A 23,853-nucleotide genomic window follows, 5' to 3' on the forward strand; every position below is an offset into this window, starting at 1 on the left:
AATAAACTTACAGCATCTTCAAATTTTAATTAAATCTCACCTCACATTTGGTGTGCTCTGCTTCAGTAGGCAAGTCAAAGCAGCTCTGAAACTGGAAACAGGATCTTCCCACACAAGTGTACCCAGGTGTTTAAAGGTATGTGTCTACAATCACGTACGATAGTGACACATATAGTATGTTAGCGTTATCATATTTTGAAGAGCAAAAATAAAAAAGAGGGCAGACTTGCCACGACTCATTTGTAGGTGGGCCGGGGGGGGGAGGGGGGAGGAAGGAGGAAGATAAAATAGTAGTAATACTGTGGGTGCAGTAAAAGATAAAATGTGTGTGGGAATATTTAAAAATGGAAATAAAACATGGAAATGAAAGTAAAAAATAAAAATAAAAGGGGGTCCCCGATATACAGGAAGAAGGGGATTCCCCGCCCCCAAGAGAAAAGGAAGAAAAGGGGGGAGGCGATGAGTAAAAATGCAAAAACAAACCGAAAAAGGAGGGGGGAGGTTTTTAAAGTTTAATTTAATTTATTAAAATAAGGATAAGGATGGTTATTGCCACACCTGGAGGTCGGAACCATTCCTGAGGGCTAGGGGAGCATCCTAAAGGGAAGCCCTCCTTGTCTCAGGCTTAGCTTCCCCTGCCATTTTCAGTCTCTTCTGCACTTGCCCACCAATAAATAATAATAATAATAGGGACGAATCCAAGCAACCCAAGGCAAAACAAATTACACATCAATAGGACTGTGGTGGGGCGTCCAATCCACAGCAACAGGCTCCTGGGGCTTAGCTGCCTGGGGATCAATGAAGCAGCTGCGGTTCTGGTGGAAGCAGCACCAGAAGCTGCCACACTCCTGCTCCTGTGCCTTGTGGGTTTTGGCTCACAGCCACAGCTTTCTGGTGGTGGGTTTGCTCTCTCCGGTGGCACAACCGCTGCTTCCCTCACCTGCCTTCACAGACTGCCATGGGGGCCATGGGAGGGGGGCTTGGAACTTGCTGGGGACTCATGCCTCACTGCCCCATGAAGGAGTGTCCTAGGGCTGCAGCCAAGGCCCTAAAATTAGGATTAACCGCACCTGGTTGTTTGCACAGGAAATGAGGAAAACCAAAACCGCCAGGGTCTCACCTTGGCCTGCCACCAGCCAGGGCTTCCCCACACACCCAAGCCCCACTAGAGCATGCCAGGTCCTGGTCGAGAAAGCCCTTTCCCCGTGCTGCTCCTGCTCCTTCATGCCCTGGTGCCAGCCATGCTTCTCCAGCTGCTCGCCCTGCTCAACCTGAGCCAGGCACCACGGATGGGAGGCACCCCAATGGCTTGGGGAGTCTTGGCGGCATGCAGAGGGAGCAGCCTCTCGGATGAGGTGCCTCGGGTGTGGACCCGGAGAGTCCAGAGGTAGACCCGTGGTGCCAGGAGAAGGTGCTGGGCAAAGGCACCAGTGGCGGAAGAGTGGCAGGGATGCAGGGTAGGTGCCCGGAGCAGGGCTTTCAATGTGTGCCACAGAGCTGCAAAGTGCCCCGCTTGCCCAGGCCTGCCCAGTGACCAACGTGTTTCTCAATGGCAGTGTCCTCCTGGAGTGGGGCTGGCCTCCTCTGCTGGCTGAAGAAAACGAGGGCCACAAGGCTCCTGTTTCCACTGCTGAGGTTGGCCTGCTACAGAACAAAAAAAACTGGACATTTTGCCAAGTTTTAAAAAATCCCCCTGGACCCAGACTTTACCACCCCCCCCAAAAAAAGAGGACATGTCTGGGAAAATCTGGACATATGGCAACCCTATTGTATGTGTTCACCATTGCCATATTTGGACCTTTGGTATTTCGTGTGGAATGCAGCATAGTGCTGGTTGTCCCCTCACTGGAAGCAATTTTGTTTCCCGATGGAACAATCTCCCCCTACGCTGGTTTCTGCTAGTGGAACAGGTTAGTTGAATCCAGCACTAATTTTATATCCATATAACCAGATATACCTTTCAATAACAATTGTTCTTTTGGTGACATGCAAAAACTATAATATCAGTTTAAAACCACAAGATCCACATAAGTATATCTATATATCAGCACTCCCACTAAATCATTTTAAATCAGAAAAGATGTCTTAAAATCAAGACAATCAGCAATTACAGCAACACAAGCCAAACAAGTTCCACAACAACATTAAAAGATAGCATAATACTAGAGAGATTAGAAGAATAGAGTCCAAAGGCCTGCAAAAATCAGGTTGGGTTTTTTGTTGTTGTTGCTGAAAAGACATTAAAGTGTGCACAGGATGAACCCCTCCAAGGAGAGGAATCTATCAAAAGGGACCAGTGCTGAGAAGGCTATTTCTCTGTTAGGGTGTTTAGAGAAGGGCCTCCATTGATCACCCAAGTATACTGGGTAGATAGGGTAGCAGAAAAAAGCAAAGAAAATAAAATTGGTGAAATGTGGCAGAAACAAAGCTACTTATTTTGAAGTGGGTGAAAAGCTGAGAAATCATCAATTCCAAAAAGCCCAAGTCCATGTAGGAAGGATGTAGGATGCTGCAGCCTGAAGCCATGAAAGCTTTAGAAGTCAGAACAAGCACTTTGAATTGGTCCAGAAATTTATTGGGATGAATTATTATTACTATCCTTATTTCAATTTATATGCCATCCTTTTTGAAAAGATTTCAGGGTGGTGTATAACATTAGAAACACATTACAAAACATCAATGATTAAAACATAACAACTGTTTAATGCAATGCTGCTGCAGTTACAGTAGTGCAAGGCCATTTTTGTATCGTATCAGAAAGGATGTTTGTGTCTCAACTGAAAAGGATGAACAACCCCAACTTGCCAACATGATTCTCTAGGGGAAGCACAACCTCCTCAAGAACCACTCCAATTGAATTTCTACTTTTTATTAAAAGTATTCATTTCAATATGTAGAGATCTGGTCCAGAGATTCTGAGAGTAGATTTCCACCCATGGAATCTTTCTCACACACATAAGGAGGGAAAGATGATTTCTCACTTCTGCCAATTTCCCCTCCCCACTGTAGTCCTCCAGAAATCTGCTCTGAAACAGTATAGGAAGCTATATAGAAGGATGCAAGGGGAAAAGAAAATTGAATCATAGAATCATAGAGTTGGAAGAGACCACAAGGGCCATCAAGTCCAACCCCCTGCCAAGCAGGAAACACCATCAGAGCACTCCTGACATATGGTTGTCAAGCCTCTGCTTAAAGACCTCCAAAGAAGGAGACTCCACCACACTCCTTGGCAGCAAATTCCACTGTCGAACAGCTCTTACTGGTGAAAGTAATATTTTCCTTTTCCTTTCTGTAGCTTCTGTTGGATCCCCTGACTCAGTTTCAGACCCAGCATATCCCTTCTGCAAATGGAAGGATGTCCCCTCCGTTCATAGAAGGGCTACTCTGAATCCAACCCAAAATACTCAGCCTGCAGCTTCCTGTATATTATAAAAAACATTTGGGGACAATTTCACAGCAGGCAGCTTTAAAAGCAAAACAGAGAAAGCTAATTTCAAAGAGCTGTATCAATCTATCTTTTACTTTTGAAACTCCTTAACGCTGAAACTGAATAGTTTTTAAATGGTCCAGGAGCTTCCTGGGGTCTTAAATTTATCAGGCACCTTCTCATGCCCTTGGTTTGTCCTTGAAAAGACTCTTTACAACCATGAGTCACCGTTTTCCAGCATTCATATGGCTCTCAGTCAACTAAGCAGAACAACACAGAATTAATCATACAGGGAAGTCTCTGCATAAACAACTTGGATGAAAATATGGAGGGGATGCTCATCAAATTTGCAGATGACACCAAACTGGGAGGGATAGCCAATATCAGAGAAGACAGAATCAGAGTTCAAGATGACTTTAACAGATTGGAGAACTCGGCCAAAACTACATAACAAAATTAATTGCAATAGGGACAAATGTAAAACTTTTTATTGGTTTTCTTACATTTTACAAATAGTTCCATTTCTTACTAACAAATTACAGCACACACACACAAAATTTAAAAATAGGAAAATAATAAAAAAGGAAGAACATACATACGTCCATAAATCCATAAGTTCTTAAAAGAAAATGTAAAGTTCTCCACTTAGGCAGAGGTAAAGGGATAAAGGTAAAGGGACCCCTGACCATTACGTCCAGTCGAGGACGACTCTGGGGTTGCAGCGCTCATCTCACTTTATTGGCTGAGGGAGCCGGCATGCAGGTCATGTGGCCAGCATGACTAAGCCACTTCTGGCGAACCAGAGCAGCACACGGAAACACTGTTTACCTTCCTGCCAGAGCGTACCTATTTATCTACTTGCACTTTGACGTGCTTTCGAACTGCTAGGTTGGCAGGAGCAGGGACTGAGCAACGGGAGCTCACCCCGTCGCAAGGATTTGAACCACCAAGCTTCTGATCTGCAAGCCCTAGGCTCTGTGGTTTAACCCAGCTGCATAAACAGGGGTACCTGGCTTGCCAGTATTTATTGGAGGACCAACAACAGAATTTAACTGTTCCTTTTCAAAAACTGCTCCCATGGAAGCAAAAGTCATTCCTCTTACTATCAACAGCTTCATATGCGTAAGCAGTTGTAATTTCATCCATCCAAAGGAAACCATAGAAGAAGTTACATGCTAATAATGCAAAGATATATCTGTGACTATTTGTGGAGTCAAGGATAGTGTTAATTTCCACTCTAAGGGAAATTTCAGACATGCATTAAAAAAAACCAACCATCTACCTTGGCAGCCAGGGTCAAGCTGACCTGTACCACAGTCCAACACTGAGTAACCTGCTCTTTCCAAAGGCATTATTTAGTATTCATCACCTTTTATGGGTATTGTTCACTTGAATAATTTCTGGGCATGTCATAGGACTCAAAAATCATATTGCCTTTCAGTGGTTCATAAAATTACAAGGGCCAGCTATAATTATAGCATGTGGGTTTTTGGTTTTAGGAAAACAGGCTCTAAGAAATTACAGGCAGAACGTTGTGGGTTTTCCAACCAAATGGAAATGGACAAATTGAAAAAGAGACGTTCAGAGCTCCAAAATTTGCAGAGATAAGGAGCACTGCAAAAGGCTTTCTGGTCAAAAGCAATTTTTAAAAGTAACCAGAGCTGCACTCTGGTTCAGATCTGTTAAGCAAGGGTCACAGTAGTCATATTGCCCACCTATTAGTGGAGTTTAATGGCTCTCTCTGCTCTGTAGATATTGTGGAAGTGCTTCTAGTGTCAACAACTTTTGGATTTGAGAAACATTAAGGTCTCAGTTACTCTTTTTAAAAACAACAGCAGCAATACAAAAATAACAGCAAGCACTTCTTGCATATACTTCTTCCTAACACAAGATTTCAACGGATTGTGAAAGAGCATATTAAGCATAAATAAAAATACAAATGCACATAGTGATGTGCTCATGTGCATAACATATTCTCAAAATTATTGTGTGCATTATTTCAATGGCCTAGATGGGGGGAAACACGACAGGATAGAAAGCTGCAGCAAAGGTAAATTGTGCATGGGTAGCAATCTTTAAAAAGTCTAAGCTATGTACAAACCACACATTTAAAGCTTATTACTTCTCCCAAAGAATTTTAGTAAATGTTGTTTATCCTCCACAGAGCTACAAATCCCAGCACACTTAACAACCTACAGATCTCAAGATTCTTTGGGGGAAAGCAATGTGCTTTAAATGCATTGTGTGCATGCAACCAAATAAATAAATAAATATGCAATGGTGAAGTAATTTGCATTTGGTAAAACAGAAAGGAGAATTCCCTGGATGTCTAGATCCAGGTTTGGGACAAGTACCGGTACTCTTAGGTGAGAAAACCACAGCAGAGATTTAAAATCACAAAATATGCAGCAAAGCAAAGCATGGAAATATAGGCTGTTAGACCTATAATATATCCCCTTCTAAGTTGCTTCCAAAATTACCCACTTCCCTTAGCATAGAAAGAGACCACACATTTGGTAAGTTAATTTTTTTGTTTACTTAAAGCTCTTCAAACGTCAGATTCACATGCTTTTCCATACAACAACAAGAAAAGACAGGCAGCATAACTAAGTTTCAGAATGGTGAGAGTTTCACATTACTTGTATAGAAATGCCAAGATGGCTTGCTTAAGCCACACAGTCGAAGCTTGAATCAGCTTAGACATCCTGCGCACTGTCATGCCAGAGGAGTACATGCTCTGGTTATCTCCCACTTGGACTACTGCAATGTTTTACAAGTGGGGCTGCCTTTGAAGGTAACTTGGAAACTACAACTAATCCAGAATGTGGCTGCCAGACTGGTGACTGGGAGCGGCCACTGGGACAGATCTACTTTGCCTCTCGGTACATTTCCAAACACAACTCAAAGTATTGGTGTTGACCTTTAAAGCCCTAAATGGATTTGGTCCTGTATACCTGAAGTAGGGTTGCCATATTTCAAAAAAAGCTATTTTTAATGAAATTCGCCAAAAGATAATCAACACTTATGACTTTGGTTGCCATATCTTCAGGTTTTCCTGGACATTTTCATGATTTTTGGAAATTCTGCCCAGACGCTATTTTCAATGGACAAATCCCAGATGTGTCCGGGAAAACCCAGACGTATGGCAGCCCTCCTGAAGGAGCGTCTCCATCCCCATCATTCAGCCCGTACACTGAGGTCTAGCGCCGAGGGCCTTCTGGTGGTTCCCTCATTGCGAGATGCGAAGTTACAGGGAACTAGGTAGAGGGCCTTCTCAGTAGTGGCGTCTGCCCTGTGGAATGCCCTCCCATCAGATGTCAACGAAATAAACAACTATCTGACTTTTAGAAGACATCTGAAGGCAGCCCTGTTTAGGGAAATTTTTAATATTTGATGTTTTATCATGTTTTTAATATTCTATTGGGAGCAGCCCAATAGGCGGGGTATGTATGTATGTATAAATAATTGAATATAATGCATACTGGTTGGGTTCACATGGTGGAAAAAGAGAGAACAAAGAGTTTGGTAACACTTCCACCCAGTGTGAGGGTGTGTGATCTAGCTAAGCCTGGCAGGTCAGCTTAGTCTATGCTTTTAACCTCTTTATGCATTCATTAGAGTTAAGTTATATGAGGCTGGATTTATCCCACAGTTCTCTGAGCAGAAACATGTAGTTCATAACAATCCAGAGAAATTTCAAAGAAAAATAATTTCCCTCTGGTGGTCACCACTAAATAAATAAATAAATAAAATAATTTTTATTTATACCCCGCCCTGAGTCGCAAGGTGGTTAGATTGGTCTCAACTAGGGCCAGGGCCTTTTCAGTACTCGCCCCGACTTGGTGGAATGCTCTGTCACAAGAGACTAGGGCCCAGCGGGACTTGACATCTTTCCGCAGGGCCCGCAAGACAGAGCTGTTCCACCTGGCCTTTGGTTTGGATTCAGTCTGACCCTTATGTTTTCCCTCCCTTTATGGTTTTGATCCATGGGCTACTTTTAAAATGAGGCTGCATTTTAAATTGCATTTTAACCTGTATTTTAAATTGCCCCCCCCCTTCTTTCCTCTATTATGTTTTTAATGTAATTTTACTGGTGTTAGCCGCCCTGAGCTCGGCTCAGGGCAGGGTATAAATATTTTTTTTATTTGATTGATTGATTGATGACCACCAGAGGGAAAGGGTGTCTTGACATGCACCTTATAAAATCTACTTGAATAGCATATACATGATAGATGATGCTTCCATTTTTAAACTTTTATCTGATAATAAAAATATTATAAACTATCTTGACAGAAGGCACTGGCACTAATTGAGCCCCCGCAAGAGATGGGAGTTGCTCCCCCCCAACCCCATGTCATCCCAACCCAGCCAGAGGACCTCTGTCTTTGAAGGATTTAACTTCAACCGGCTCCCACGCAGCCACCCAGTCACAGCTTCCAAGACATAGAACCTCTTGCTGGTTGCAAATTAAGGGCAGCGGCTGCTATTACTGTACACACCAACTTGTCAGCTATTGCTACCTCACAGCCACCCAAGAAAGTAAACTTCGGTTGTTCCCATTTACAGAAGACACATTGGGTGACAATCAGCATCTTGCTCAAGTTTACAAAATGGCTAAGTGGAATATGAACTCAGTACTTCTAGTTTCCATTACAAATCTCTATCCTATCCGCTATACTTAGTGGGTTCCAGACCAGATGTATAATATTAACTCATGAATTTTCTGGATGAATCCAGTCTCACTGTAAATGTTTGACTTATTTTTGGAAAAATACCTTATACAATATTTAATATTTTAAATAAAATGCTGAAGTGGCATTGAGCTTAATTATTTAACTTCTGACACATACCCTGCTTTAAAAATTCAGTATCTTACTGCAGATCTAAAAGACTTCTCTATAAATAAATCATTATCTTTGAAGTAATAACAAATTTTTCAAAAAATACTCCCAAATGTTTTAAGCAGAGCACAGGATGTTCTGTTCCTCCTCAAAAAGTATGTGACTAAACAATAATAGTTATGGGATGCACATAATTTTACATAATTTGGGGCATATTAAAATTGGTACCTAATACAAAAATAGAAATATGTAGTATGATTTCATGGCATTTTTCTGCAATAAATGGAAAACTAATAATTAGATGGCAATTACATGAACACTAGGACAATTTGCTTTATCTACCACATACCTGTCATATAACTTGTATAAATCAGAGTGCATTATAATTTAATAAAATACAGGAGAATTCATATTAATTATGAAAAGTATATAATAGGATGATGCTAGGTTAATCTTCGTAATTATAAATGCCAGCTTATTAAACTAAATGTATGGATTCAACAACCCTGATTTAAGTGGATTTGTTTTATTATATGCAGATATTTTGGCTGAACTTTTTGCTCTTCTTTCATTTTGAGTCTCGGATACAGATTTAAGCCTATTGCTCCCTGGATTATTTTTCTTTCTAAAATCACATTAGCTTAGTGGGCCTTCTTTGTTCGCACCTGTTGATAAATCATGGCTCCTGGTTGAATGAAAGGATGCTGATTCACACCCAGACTTCTGTATATGCAGCAAAACCTGTATTGTCTATATTGGGGAATCAGTGATTATAATGGAGACCTGTGCAGAAAGTTACCTAATATTTAAAAGAACAGGAAAGCAAGCACAGGTGCAGAAATGAATGTGCCTAACAGGGAACCAACCAACGAAGCTTGGGATGGGGAACTTGTGGCATTCCAAGGACTTAGCTATACATCTGCAAATAAAACGATTTGAATGTGTTGTAAAGTGCAATATACAATTCTGACAATAGATGGCAACTGTGAGCTACAGCAAATTCAATGCATTTTTCAAAATGATTTTTTAAAAAAAGCATTTTCACAACCTCTGGAGGGCCACAGGCCTCTCACCTCTGTTCTAGACCATTGCCATAAGATTTGTTAGAACTGGTTCATACCTCATCTGAGCCAGGATATACACAAATAATCACACATTTTGTTGGCCTACTTATTTGAGCAGTGCAATGTCAAATAAGGCACCCATGTAAGACTGCAGAGTGGGGCATGTTTGAAAGTGGCAATCACTGGAAGGTGACATGACTTTCTATGACCACTTCCTCACACTGCTAACACAAGCTGATAATTCATCTAAGCAGCTATTTGCAGAATCCTTGCAACTCTTAGTAAATCGGGTCCTCCCTTAAAGAGGGCATGTATTGCGGTGAGACCTGGAAACCAACACCCTGTGTTGTGGGTGGGTACATTTGGTCAGCCACAACACCCGATTGGTAGGTCCCTTGTAGCTGGGTGCAATCTGGCCAATGGGACGCAGTCAAAACGGTTCGAGGGACCTATGCACATGACCCAGAGCTTCCTCTTTCGGTGCATGCATTTGGAACACCCGCCCACCTGTCCCTACTTTTAGGGTTTTGTGCTTGACCTTGCTATGCCGTCATGTGTCGTCTGTCGTTGGGACAGGGGCACGACAGGAATTTTCTCCACTTGGCTGATTGGCTGGTGCCATTTGGGTTTCGCCTGCCACGTAGCAAATCGTCACAACTTGTAAGGTTGCAGATAGGCTCTGGTTCAGGTGATAGGAATGGGAGAACACTCTCGCCATCCCTATGTGAAGGGTATTCCGTTAAAGGAATCCAGGGACTCGATGGTTTGGTCAACCCCTGAGAGGGGGTTGTGCCCGTGCCTGAGTCCAGGGGGACATTTGGGTGGTGGAGATAGCCTGGAGATAGCCTGGATTTCCGCTTATCCGGGTGTTCACCCTTGGCTGACCTATGCTGGCAGGGAGCTAGTCGAACCAGAGCCTATGTAACCATTCACTTTCTGTAATCAATAAAGTTGTGGCCTAAATTCTGCCAAAAACCAAAACCAAAATTTGAGTCAAGTGTGAATTTATTTAGGGGGAAGGTTTCTGGGTCTGAACACACAAACGCCTGAGGAGAATGTCAAATTTGAATCCACAAATGCTAAGTATTATATACAACTGCCTCTTGTGTTCTTGTAATACACTGAATATTAAGGAATTCAGTGACAACCTGTAAATATTACCTTAGCTTTCAAACTTTAAACTGTGATGTTACAACTTCACTACGGCAAAAATTCTAAAACATTTTGGATGCTAGCATGTTGCAGGTATTCCTGTATGATACCAAAGGTCTAGATCAGTGTTTCCCCAAGTGGGTGATAACAACTCCTGGGGAACACTGGAATGATCGGGGGGGGGGGGATGTTAGTCAGTTCAGATACAATTGGGGGTGGGTGGGTGCTGAATAAAAATAAGGGGGTGGTAGAAGCATAAAGAAGAGAAGAAAATTCTGAAAAACCATTTGTAAATGTTTCCTCTGTGATGTAATTATTCTGATCGCCAGGTCAGGCGCTGTTGCAGGATGGTGACAATGCCGTCTCTGGATCCGGCAGTCATGCTGGAGGTAAGGGTTTTCCTGGTCTTGGGTGAACCCTTGTTAGCTTCACCCAGGCCTGGGAAGTGGATTACAGCTTGCTTATCTATTTGGCCAATGGCAGGCGGGCTGTGGCTCTGGCCCCGCCCCTGGAGTGGATAGGACCGAGCCCAGGGGGGCGCTGAGTTTTTTTCCCTGAAAAGTGGGTGGTTTGGGAACCTCTGCTCTAGAAGCATTTCAGTTGGGCTTTAGACCTGGTTTTGGAACAGAAACTGTCTTTGTTTTCCTGTGAGATATCTGCCAAGAGCGACAAAGTGGGGCCCTGGTGATCTTCTTGAACCTCAGTGCCTTTTGATACCATTTGTCATGGATAGACTACCTGGGTTGAAGGCTGAAGGTACTGTGTTACAAAGCTTCCACTCCTAACTATAAGGTCTGTTCCAGAAGACAGTGCTGGAGGATTATTGAGGAGCATAGGTGTTCTTAATCACTTACCGTAAATTTTGTATTGTATTTTATACAATAGAGTCTGCAGACCGTCCAGGGGATTCCAGTATACAGGAAATATATAAATGGCATACATAATGATTGCAACTTTCATAAATTCAGTTCTACAAACCTTTTTGTAGATTAAAGGCAGTCCTACCATTATGGCTGCCAGATCATAGGCAGAAATGCTTTAGAAAACAGGATTTTTAAAACATCTACGGTGTTCTCTAGATCATGAAAGAATCATTAAGTAGTGATTTGGGGATGGGGTAGAGATGTAGCATTGGGATTTGGTTTAATTGTTTGCATTGCATGGAGCTTTTTGCTATATGGAGATTCTCTCAATTTATGGTACGCAGGCTGTTGTACGTTTAGGGTAGAAAGATCCGGTGAATGGATCACCCTGCCTTCAAGGTAAGCATTGAACCAGATGCTCTTTTGCTCCTTCCAACTTTGATTCTATGCCATAGAGATGCTGTGGTCTAGTGCACAGCGAAGGAGATTTAGAAACAAGGAAGCTCCTTTAATATAAGGGTGTTCTGAATCTAATCCTATCCTTGTTTTCATTTAGCCTCAATCCTGCAATACTTTACATTTGTTAACAAGATGAGAAAATTGTGTGATGGGTACTTTTTTTAAAAATGCTAGAAGGCATTTGTTTTGTCCACATTCTAACTAGCACATAAGTAGTTTCCACCCTTTTTTGAACCAAATATCCCCAGGAACACCTATGTCAACACAGCCTGAACAGGGTATTATATGCTTTTCTAAAAAACAAAACACAAACAGCCTAAGGAAAGAGAAGCAATTAAAATAAAAATTCCAATGCTCTGAGAAAATTGCTGCAAAGGTAATCAGGCTGCTTTCTTAGCAATACAAAGGGAATCTTTGCCACTGTTCTGTCTAGATTCACAGCAGTTATAGATACATTTAGCTCTTGGGAGGATTCATCTTTGCTGCACAGCTGTTTTCTCAGCAAGAGGAAAGCGTCAGCCTCCTGGAGAGTCTTAATTAAATAAAAGGCTATTCTGTAAAGTGGGAGGAGTATTGTTAAGTCATCAGCCCTGCATTAACTTCCTATGCTATTTGATTATCTTTACAAATTACATCTTTTAATAAAGAAGGAGAAGGGAAATTTCTTAGATTAATTTGCTGGGTTCTTAACAGGGAGCTTCACTGAACAGTAAGAGCAATGCTGTGTCTTGAAATAACAACCCCAAGTGTATAAAAACGGGGGGGGGGGGAGAGAATCTAGGATGATTTAGCCACATTCCCTTGTTTATTCTTTTATGTCAATCGAAGTCGATCACCATGAGTTTCTGTGGAACAATAAGCTGTATCTGTCAAAGATAGCAGCGCTGGCTAGTTTTTGCACATTCCTTTATTCCGAGACAGCAGAGGGATGCATCAAAGCCTGCTGTTTCCTTTTATTTTCTTTTTTGCAACACTGATTAGTAACTTTTGTAACCAGTCCACTACTTCTCATTAACCTCCCTCATGGGATTGTTAAGATGTTAAGGGGCTGGTTACACTGAGTGCAATACCACAGCTTCTTACAGGATAAATTTGAGGAAGGGCTGTAGCTCAGCAATGGAACATCTTAAAACGTCTCCAAGTTCAGTCTGCAGCATCTCGGGGTTAGGGTGATATATGTCCCCTTCTTGAAACTCTGGTCAGCTGCTGCCAGTCAGGTATACCAAGCTAGGCGGACCAATGGTCTGGCTCAGCATAAGGCAGCTTCCTATGTTCCTATGTAATAAATATATAAACAATTTGCTTCCATAACTGATTCACCCTTATTCGTCAACCAATCAGGGGTTTGAAAATTGTGGGCTTTCTTTATCCAGCCAGTTGTACTCAGAGTAGACACACTGGATGTAATGGACCTATATTAGTCCTCTCCATTAATTTCAGTGGCTCGGCTCTGAGTAGAATTGATGTTGAATGCAATAACCCTGTTATTCCAGAAAAAAATCATATTGTAACTAGATCCTTAAGAGTATGTTCATACCAACACCTATTGATCTAGAGAGCTGAAACATATCTACTTCTAAATGAATACTAAAATGTTTTAACTTGTGCTGAAAATTGCACCACTAGATAACACCTTTTCACAGGGCCAGCCCACCCATGAGGCAAGGAGAGGTCACTGCCTCAGGCAGCAGTTCCAGCCTCCAAGGAATGCATCACCTGCTGCTGCAGCAGCAGTAGCACAATCCTTGGAGGGCGGATCTGCCCCCTCTCCTCCTTTGAAATTTGCTGGAAGGTTTTGTCCCCCTCAGCATTGGAGTGAATTTTACCTTCCCCTGGTAAATCACCAAAATTTCAATGACAAACATTTCAATAGGCATTAAATTTTTAGAATGGGTTTCAGCAGAAAACTCCAACATATAAAAGTTCAGATAAAAGCAAACCACAGAAAACAAGGGGAAAGAAAGTCTTAGCTAATAAATGAGGGGGGGGGGATTATACTATATAGACCACTGAAAATCTCTACCAAGAGCTGGGTGCCCAATAGTATAAGCTTTTTCCAGCTGCCTACCAAATGATTCTAGGGTAAGACTCTGCATCCAACTACAGCCTTCTGGTACAGAATTCTATACAAATGTTGAGAATACTTAACATATCCATAGCCAAGCTAACCTGCAATTGACCTGCTGTTATAATTATTATTTTTTAAAAAAATCTAATTTCCACAATCTACATAGCAAATTGTGATCAAACTACTACTACTTTTCAGAATATTGCAGACTATCAATTTATATAAAATGTATATTAGCATAAGGCTTTACCAGCAATTTTGTGGGACCATTTTCTACATAGGTAATTATCTTTTATTTTTAAACACCTTCTCCCCACCCAACTAAATATAATGATTAAGAAGATGTCCTTCCCTAGCAGGTATGCTATTATGGGAATCAGGAACTGAGCATTCATCAGAATGTGAAATATAAGAACACTGCTGTGTATGTGGAACTGGAGGAATAAAAACTGATGAGCAAAATGTAACGTAAAAGCCTAAAGAGCAATTTCACCTTGCCCAAGTAATTCAAAATCATAAATCATCTGCAGAAGAATAGAATCTGTAGGAAAAACAACACCGTCCATTGTTTTCCAGCATAATTCTTCACCATACCGATACAGAAGTCAAAACCAAGGTCCACGTGAATCAAAGGGCTAGTTCTCACCTTTGTCTGGTCTGTCCACTTCCAGCTACAGGAAGAGACACACACGACTGAATGTTTCTACATACCCAACTCAGAAAACTGTTTATCAGGGAGACGGGATGTAGCCATCAGCAGCGTGTCCTGTCTCTCCGCTTGAGGTGAAACAGGAAGTGCTGCTCTTCCCAGCTGCCACCATTCGTGCTACCTATGGAGAAGTGGCACTGGCATTGGTGCCAATTTCAGGCAACATATTGGCTTATTTTGGGTGAGATCTCATGCACTGCATAAGATCTCAGGCAAGATTGGTGCAGGGCAGGCGGGGCACCGGTCTCACGCCACCTAATCACTGTGCTAGCTCTGGATGTATGTAGGAGCTTTCAGTTATTTGTTCCGCACCTGCTGTGGGATAAATACACAGTAAGAACAACTGCATAGTCCTCCATAACATTTGGTTTAGAACAGAGACCTCAGTGAGATCCATAATTCCTTGGCTTGGAACATTAGCCCAGTCTTCAAAATGGCCTCTGAGTTTTTCTGTGGCTCACATTTAATTCCAAGCTGCAATCCCTTCCTTTCCTTACATCGACACCAAATACGAACTGCTGCTTCAGCAGCAGATGTAGAGTGGGAAGCAGAAAGATCAGCACTGGTGCTAAAAGAGTTTCAAGCAGCTGCAGCAACCACCCAACAGACACCAGGTAAAGGAATTTGGAGGATCACAGAAGGGATAGTATTGGCAAGCTTTGGGGTGGGGGGGGCTATGAACAAATCTCTAATCCAAATCAAGATGGGGTTTATTCACTGGTCTCTGGTTTAGACCAAGATATGAGCAGTGTCAAAGGCAAGTGGAACTGTACTGTTATAACTCTCCTTTTCACATGTAGTTTCTCTATGTTTCTATATGTGCATGGGCTTTGCAAGAAGTGAGGCTGTTGCCTGCACAGAACTAAAAAACCCTGTTCAAGTCCTATTATTCCTTCCACCCACCCTCATCCTCAGGATAATCTAGAGAGGTGGCAAGATGGACCTGATCCACGTCACAAAGACCAAATCTTTTGCTGATTGCTCAAAGAGATGGCAAGTGTTAATGGCACTGTTGCACCGTTAGACCACCAGAAAGACCCAGCGAGGCCTGTAGGCACAAAAAGAGCCTTCAAGCTCTTCAAAAACTTGAAGCATATTCTAATAAACTCTCACCCTGCAATATGTAAATCATTCTGCTTAAGGGACGCCCCCCCACACACACACACCAGAAATTATCTGCATTCACTTTAGGCAGATTATACTGTCAGTCCAACAACAAATCTTGAGTGAAAGTTTATTATTTGGCTACTCATTTTCATCACCAGCCATGCTCTATATTATGTGTAAAATAATGCAACAAACAATCCCAAGTACATTCTAAAAGCTCAGATGAATGTACTGTAATGACATGACTGACACGCTTAGCTACCTCAGAGATTTTCATACTAGCAATGGGAAGAGCACATTGTGATTCTTCCCAGAAAGGCACATCAAAATAGTGACTCGGGTCAAATACTTCATTCCAGCATCAATGTAATGTGCTGTAGAATAATATAACAACAATAAAACATGAGCCTTGGGGTCTAGTGAAGCTACTCAATTCATCCGTCACCTCGCATGAACTGCACCTCTTCATAGTGGAGGAAAAGCTAGCGTGGAGTGCAGCTCCCTCATATCAGAAGAGAGTACAAAACAATGCTTGAGTATTTACACAAGAGCACTCCAGCCTCCTCTGGCGTGTGTGACTTGCAATTACCATACACTGCCTACTGCCTTTTTGACATAAAGGAAAATGCTTGCAGTATGTAGGCCAAGGCTGCCTCCCCATCCCCGTATACAGGTTTGTTAATTATTAAAGACTTCCTTTTCTCCAGGCATCCCTTTCAAAGTCTAACATCACACAGATCTGATAGCAGTCATCTCAGCCCCCTCAGGTACACTCATCTATAATTTATCACTCAGAATTTCAGTTGACTGCAGATTTGCACTGACAATGAGGAGAATTTATCAACTTCCTCTTCTTGAACAAAAGCAATGGATAGAAAATGGACCCAGATATTATATTGATAGTCAAGTTATTTCCCGACTGTTAGAAGCAAGGGAAGTGCTGGGCAGAACATTGTTTTATTTGATGGTCATCATCATCTGTCATGTACGTGCATCTGCTAAACATCCTTGCTGTGAAAATGATGAACTTCTTGTCAGCAAAATTTAAAGATTGGCACTTTTAGTGAAAACTGGATTTTCCATCTCGTTTCAGAACAGAATGGGACCTTTGATTGTCACAATACTTGCAGAAAGGTAAAGGTAAAGGACCCTTGGATGGTTAAGTCCAGTCAAAGGCTTCAGGCTGCAAGAGCCAGCATTTTGTCCACAGACAGCTTTCTGAGTGATGTGGCCAGCATGACTAAACCACTTGTGGTGCAATGGAACACTGTGACAGAAGCCAGAGCACATGGAAATACTGTTATCCTTTTTACCACAGTGGTACCTATTTATCTACTTGCACTGGCGCGCTTTCAAACTGCTATGTTGGCAGGATCTGGGACAGAGCAACTGGAGCTCACTCCGATTCAATTCAACCACTGACCTTCTGATTGGCAAGTCCAAGAGGTTCAGTGGTTTAGACCACAGGGCCACCCACGTCCTAATACTTATAGAATGTTAGGGATCTGAAATTAACAAGAAGAAGAAGAAGAAGAAGAAGAAGAAGAAGAAGAAGAAGAATATTGGTGCACCTGGTTCTTCCTGCCTAAGTGTAGAACCTTACATTTGTCCCTGTTGAAATTAATTTTGTTAGTTTGGGTCCAGTTCTCCAATCTATTAAGGTGATATTGAATCCTGATTCATTCTTCTGTGGAACTAGCTACCCCACCCATTTTGGTGTCACCTGCAAATTTGATGAGTATCCCCTCAATTCCTTCATCCAAGTCATTTATACAGATGTTGAACAACAACAGGCCTAGGACAGAACTCTGTGGCACCCTGCTTGTCTCTTTTTTCCAGGATGAGGGACCATTTGTGAGTATGCTTTGGGTTGGGTCAGTCAACCAGCTACAAATCCACCTAACAGTAACTTCACCCAGACCACATTTTATCAGCTTCTCCAGAAGAATATCATGGAGGACCTTGTCAAAAGCCTTGCTCAAATCAAGATGCCCTACATCCACAGCATTCCCCTGAGCCACAAAACTTGTGATTTTATAGAAAACAGAAATGTGATTTGTCTGGCATCACTTGTTTTTGAGAAATTAGTAATCAATTTTCTAAATGCTCTCAGAGTCACTGTTTATTTATCTGTTCTAGGACCTTTCCTGGTATCAATGTCAAGCTCACTGGTCAGTACATACCTGGGTCTTCTATTTTCCCTTTTTTGAATATGTGGACAACATTTGCCCACTTCCAGTCTGCAGGGACCTCATCTGTTCTCCAAGAATTCTCAAAGACTATAGACAGAGGCTGAGATTATATCCACAAACTCATTCAGTACCCTTGAGTGCATATCTTCAGACCCTGGAGTTTTGAATTCATTTAAGGTAGCTAGGTGTTCTCTGACCACCTCTTTTCTATCTTGGGCTGCAGCTCCCTCCTTGTATTGTTTATTCTGTTATCCTAAACATTTATGCTGCCACACCTAGCTACATCACTAGAGCAATGTCCTTGCAATACCAACACATCACTGTGGTTTGTGATGATGTTCTGACCCAGGTATTCAAAATACAGTTTCCGTTGTCCCATAAATAATTGATAGTTGACACTTCTAAGTATTTGAGCGCTCTGCCATTTCTTTTCACTTCACCTATAAGGAAACTGTTCCTGAGAACAGAAGAGTTTTTCATCCATTGGTTTTTGAGAAATTGCTTGTTATCAAAACTCCTGTGTTTGAGGCATTAAAGAAGTAGCAACTGTTATCTTAGAAGGAAGCAGGTGAGGGACCAAACACACAACGAGCGTTCCAACATAAGGCAGCCACTTCCAGTGTCAAATGCCAATGCCTGCATTAATAAACTGGAAAAAGATCAGTAAAAGCATTTCCTCCTTCACAATTTCTAGAGTTTGTAGCTACTTACTCCTTTTTCCTCTGTGCAACAGTCACACCGAGACCCTCCATTATCCTTTCTTTCCTCCATTTCTCTTCTCTAGTATCCCAGCAGGTGCAGAAATGAGGGAAGAAAGCTGGGATCACACAGGCACAGGTTAAGATGTTGCCGATCACCGCAAGCAGCCAGAGGTGGGTTCATTTCTCTAACAGAAGCCTGTGCTAGTACAGCATGCTATATAGTATTAAACATTTAACTCCAAATACTTTGAAGTTCAAAAGCATATGCATAGTACCATAATGAGACACTTAATTCATGAGCTGCAAGTCATCCAACTGGATGCAATGACATTCACAGGACTTCAATAAAAGCTGTATTGTTTGTACAATGTGTTGACGTGCATAACATAGAAGGAAGAAATGTTGCAGATTTATGACAACTGGCAATGTTGTGAGACTTTGCGCCATGCCTCCTCTGTCAGCTGTAACCAGCTGAGCTTTGCAGAGGCTTCAGCTACTCCAACCAATCAAAAAGACCCACACAAGTTTCCAAAAAAGAAATGGAAGAGGATGCTGTTCCCCTCTCCTCCTTCACAGAACAGCGCTTTGCAGTCGTACTTGTCCCTTTCTTTGCTCCCCTCTTAAGCCTTTACACTAAAGTTGTGAAAACCTGTACCAAACCAAGAAACATGCTACCAAATCAGATAAACAACCTTTGCTATTGTTTTTGTGTTAAAAGTTGTGTACTAGAATTTAAAAGAGTCAAGTTAAATTACTGACTTTGACATAGAGTCCATGCATGCCCATAACCAGGTCACTGGGTAACTCTCCATTCCACTGAATTAAAAATACAAAGTGGGGATACTGCTACTGCTCAGCCTCACAGCTGTTGTGAAAATAGAGGCATTGCAGTAAGGACAACAAGAATCAGAATTATTTATTTGAATACAGCCATGTAATAGCTCTTTAATTATGTAAGTGGAAGCACACTTTTCAAAAATGGATGCTTCTCTTTGGATTGTAGGGAACCTAAAATTGTTAACATTAATTTTAAAATAGCTCAGCACTGATGTCATTTCACCTGAAGTAATATGAACCTTAACGTGAGAGTCAGATTGGGCCAAACGTCAAATTTCACATCCCTGCTCAGCCATGAAGCTGGGCATGTCATCTTTCAGCTTAACCTGGGAGTCCTTTTTTAAAATGAAGAGAGGCAGGTGTCTGTGTGAATAAAATAAGCCCAACTGACATGATTGTTGTGAAGATAAAGTAAGACAACCTGAGATCCTTAGGAAATATGTGTAACACATAGCAGAAGACAGAGCAGTTGTGTTCCAGGTAGGGTTGCCGTATTTCAAAAAGAGAAAACCCAGACACAAAAGTTATTGCCATACATTTGTCTGGATTTTCCCAGGCATTTCAATGATTACACAAATACATTATGTAAATAAACTAAAAGCACTGCTATCAATGCTTAATCAGAAAAAATGAACATGTGGGTGTATTGTTCTGCCCAGTGCTAGATAACTGCAAATCATTTGCCTACAACAAAATACTTGCTTGCTACTATTTCCCAGCTCAGCCTCAACAATAAAAATTTCAGAAAATAATGAATTCATTGTAGCTCACTTGACTTATTTATACAGATGTGAAATACATTAGATATTCCCCATTGAATGTTCTGGAGCAGTTTGCAAGCTCACTTTAATTAGCTGCTGCTTTAAAAAAAAGAAAAGAAAATGTCAATTTTCTGCAGGAAGAAAGTTGAGGGCATTTTATTGAGTAGCACTGATTCTAACTATCTGAATTCATAAAATAAGACAGGCCATAGAATTTTAACTAGGGTTATTTTGAGCTGTCCACAGATTCATTGGAAAGTACATACAGGGGAAATGGAATTGTGTCCTATATATGCACATTCAGTAATAGATGTGAAAGAGAATACATGCCCTGTGTGAGCAAATGCTCCATCCATGCCATGGAGACTATAATATCCCAGCAGTTTGGGAAGGATATTAAGAAGTAGCAGGAGCCAGGATAACGTCAGTAGTTGTATTTATTCATGAACAATGGAACAGCAACTCCACATAGCAGATGGGCAAGACTAAGGTTCCAGCTAGTCCTCAGTTAACTAAGGAGGGAACCACACCCAGGGCAGGAGTTTGTTTCACAAATTAGGCATCTCTCTTATGGAGACAGACAACACAGAGACCTTGGCTACGCAAAAGTTATTTCCTTTGTGTACAAAGACTGCAGAGTATGCACCTAAGTTATTTCATGCCTCCCACCAAATCTACATACGGGAGGTTGCAGGTAAAGAACTGTAAGCAGACCTGCTGTGAAAAGTGCTCGTGTTAGTCAATGCATATCACCCACTACAAAAGAAATGCATCTCTGGTTTTCCACAGGACATCAACCAGTTATTTTCCTTAATGTTTCACAGAAGTAACTATGCCAACATACTGACTGAGGCTCACAGGCAAGTGTTTCACAAGCCCTGCTGGATCAGACCAAAGGCTTATGTGGTTCAGCAATCCTGTTCTCATTCATAGTGGCCAACCACATGCATGTTCTCCTTGTGTTCCACCATGGGGGAAAAGGCAGGATATAAATATAATACTGTAATGCTGCAGAAAATATGTATTTGGGGTAATGTGTGACCAAGTCCACAGAATAAATGATTTTTACCTGAAAAGCTAAACTGCAAAGTAGATTCTCACCAGTGGGTAGCAAGTTGTGGATGGCAAATCAAATAGTAAGTAGAGAGTGTCCACATGTCTCAGATAATCACTCTAAACTGAATTAACATCAAGATAATTCAGAACTAGAAATGAAAGGAGCACTGATAATGGTGCCCCAAGCAGAGTTTGTCCATTTCCTCCCCCTCATGAGACATTTGTCAGAAGAAATGGAATCTCAATGAACACTAGTAGATTTCACATAAATGATGCATCACAGATGGTGTATTTGCCACTATGATTACTGAATTAATTGATGTCCCCTACTGATATAGCACAACCTACATTGCCATCAACCTCTTCTCATATTAATGTAGTGTGGGCAGATGAAAAAATTCTGTAACTTTAGTAACATAACCATTTAAGTCCTGTTTTCCAATGTTGGGTTTTATAATTTAAGAATTACAATGGCATATCTAGATGCTTACGAATATAATATGGTTGTAATACACCCCTTGACAATCAGCTTGGTTTTTTTCTCACTGATAAGATGGACTATCAACGAAGTTGTCTGACTAAGTACCCCTTTCATGACAGACTGGCCCTTTAATACCAGGTGACTGTACCTGTGGACTCCAATTCCCAACAGCCCCAGCCAAGCATGATAGGTGTTGTGGTCCAACAACATCTGAAGGGTCAGAGGTTCTCCATTCCTGTTTTACACCCATGTCTATTCATGAAAGAAGATAGTGGCAGGCAGTAGATGGCAAAATACATGAAAAAGCGTCTTCTCATTAAAGGAGAGCACATGTTGCGGATGGGGCCGAGCAAAGCACCCCATGGTTGCCAGGCAGGATAGATTGAAGGGGCTTGGATCTGATTGGTGGTTGGTGTTACTGGGGTAAATTTGATGTTGCCAATTTAGGGGTGGGAACAGAGGTTATTTAAACAAGGCTCACAGCATTTTCCTTTCTCTTTCGCTGTGGGCACCGGATCACCTGCCCGCCCTCCCTTGATTGGGCTTGTGCTTTGACCTTGCTATGCCTGTCATGGGGTCGTCCGCATTTGTGCGGGGGCCTGGTAGGAATTTTTCCTTTTGGCTGATTAGTGTGTGCCAATTGGTTTTTGCCTACTGCGTAGCAAATTGGTTTTTGCCTACTGCGTAGCAAATCATCACAACTTGTAAGGTTGGCGGTTAGGCATTGGTTTAAATTGGTTGGTGGAGGGGTATGGATTAGCTGTGCCTGCCCCTCCAATGCTGCTGCTGCACGGGAATTCCGTTAAAGGAATTCAGGGGCTTACCATCCTCTCGTCCAAACCCCTGGAATCGGGTGCGGGCCGCGTAAGCTCCTGGGAGCATGCGGGGAGAAGCTGAGGGTCTGTGTCACAGCTCCAGTTATCCCTGATCTTGTTCCTCCACACTGGCTCTCGCTGGAATCCGGGAGTCAGTGCTGTCCCCCAAGGCGGGGGGGACAGCTAGTCATAACCAATGCCTAAGCAACCACTCACAATTTGTATTTTAATAAAGTTGTGGCCAAAATTATGCCAAAAACCTTAAACAAAAATTATGTGTGATGTGTGAGTTATTGGGGTAGGGGTGTTTTGGGGACCTCAGCACGCAACTGATGGAACAAAGAAACAATCTGTATCTAATATAAATACCAGAATCCTTAAGGGTTGTTGAAGGTTTTCAACAGAAACTACCACATAAATCTATTAGAAACTGCAAGTGCTATCCTGCCAAACTCCCACTGATTTCAATGGGATGATTTTAATTCTGCTTAACTCTGCCAATGAAATCACTGGGACTCAAAAGAGCTGAATGTTTTGCTGGGTTGTTCCTTGTTTTCATAGGAAGTTGATACTGTTTAAATGGCTTTGCAACTAGAACTAAGCCTCATTAGTCTACCAGACTGCAAACATTTATCCCAATCTAAGTCTAACAATAAAAATGTCTATTTAAAAAAATCATCTGTGTGCATTAAAGTGACTTAATGTTGAGGAGTTCTAAACCAGCCTTTCTAGATGAATAATTTTGCCCTTTGGAAATACTTTTTTAAAAAGTTAAACTAAAAACAATTCACTCCTTAATTAGAACAAATTTTCCTTCCTATGTTTATCTATTAGGAGTCAGATAAGCACATGCAATCAGCCACATGCCTTATATGCTAAACCATTATTTGCCAAAGAACTTAAATTTGTCAAGATTCAGAGATGACAGCAAAATATTAGTCACTGTAAACTGCAGTATATAACATGGCAGACAAGCAGAGTTTTGTGCTGCATGTAAAATCAGGGTTTCCTGGATTCAAGACACTCTAGTAAGTACCTGATCAATACAGCAATTAGATCAAATTATCAGCTTTCAGTACCAAAGTTACAGGCCTCACAACTGCAAGCAAAATATCCAAAGCATGTGAGAGATGTACATAGCTATGAGGAGGCATCAGATAGTAGAACTGGACTTTTAGCCCATTGAAAAACATCTGCAGAGGCTCTAAGGAAGGCTCCAGGATCCATGCTACTCAAAGGAAAGCTGGATGAAGCTGCAGTGTACAAATTCATTAGCAATTTTTCAGTGGGAAACTGAAACCCTAGGAATGACTAGTTCAC

At 41.6% G+C, this 23,853-nt stretch overlaps 1 protein-coding gene across 16 annotated transcripts in view; it reads right to left on the reverse strand.

The window, feature by feature from the left end:
• Positions 1-23,853, reverse strand: part of ATP2B2 (ATPase plasma membrane Ca2+ transporting 2) — a 361,419-nt gene that overhangs the window by 99,616 nt on the left and 237,950 nt on the right. The window lies entirely within an intron of this gene.

The sequence above is a fragment of the Podarcis tiliguerta genome, assembly GCF_965153285.1.
Source record: "Podarcis tiliguerta genome assembly, chromosome: 2".
In the NCBI taxonomy this organism is placed as follows: Eukaryota; Metazoa; Chordata; class Lepidosauria; order Squamata; family Lacertidae; genus Podarcis; species Podarcis tiliguerta.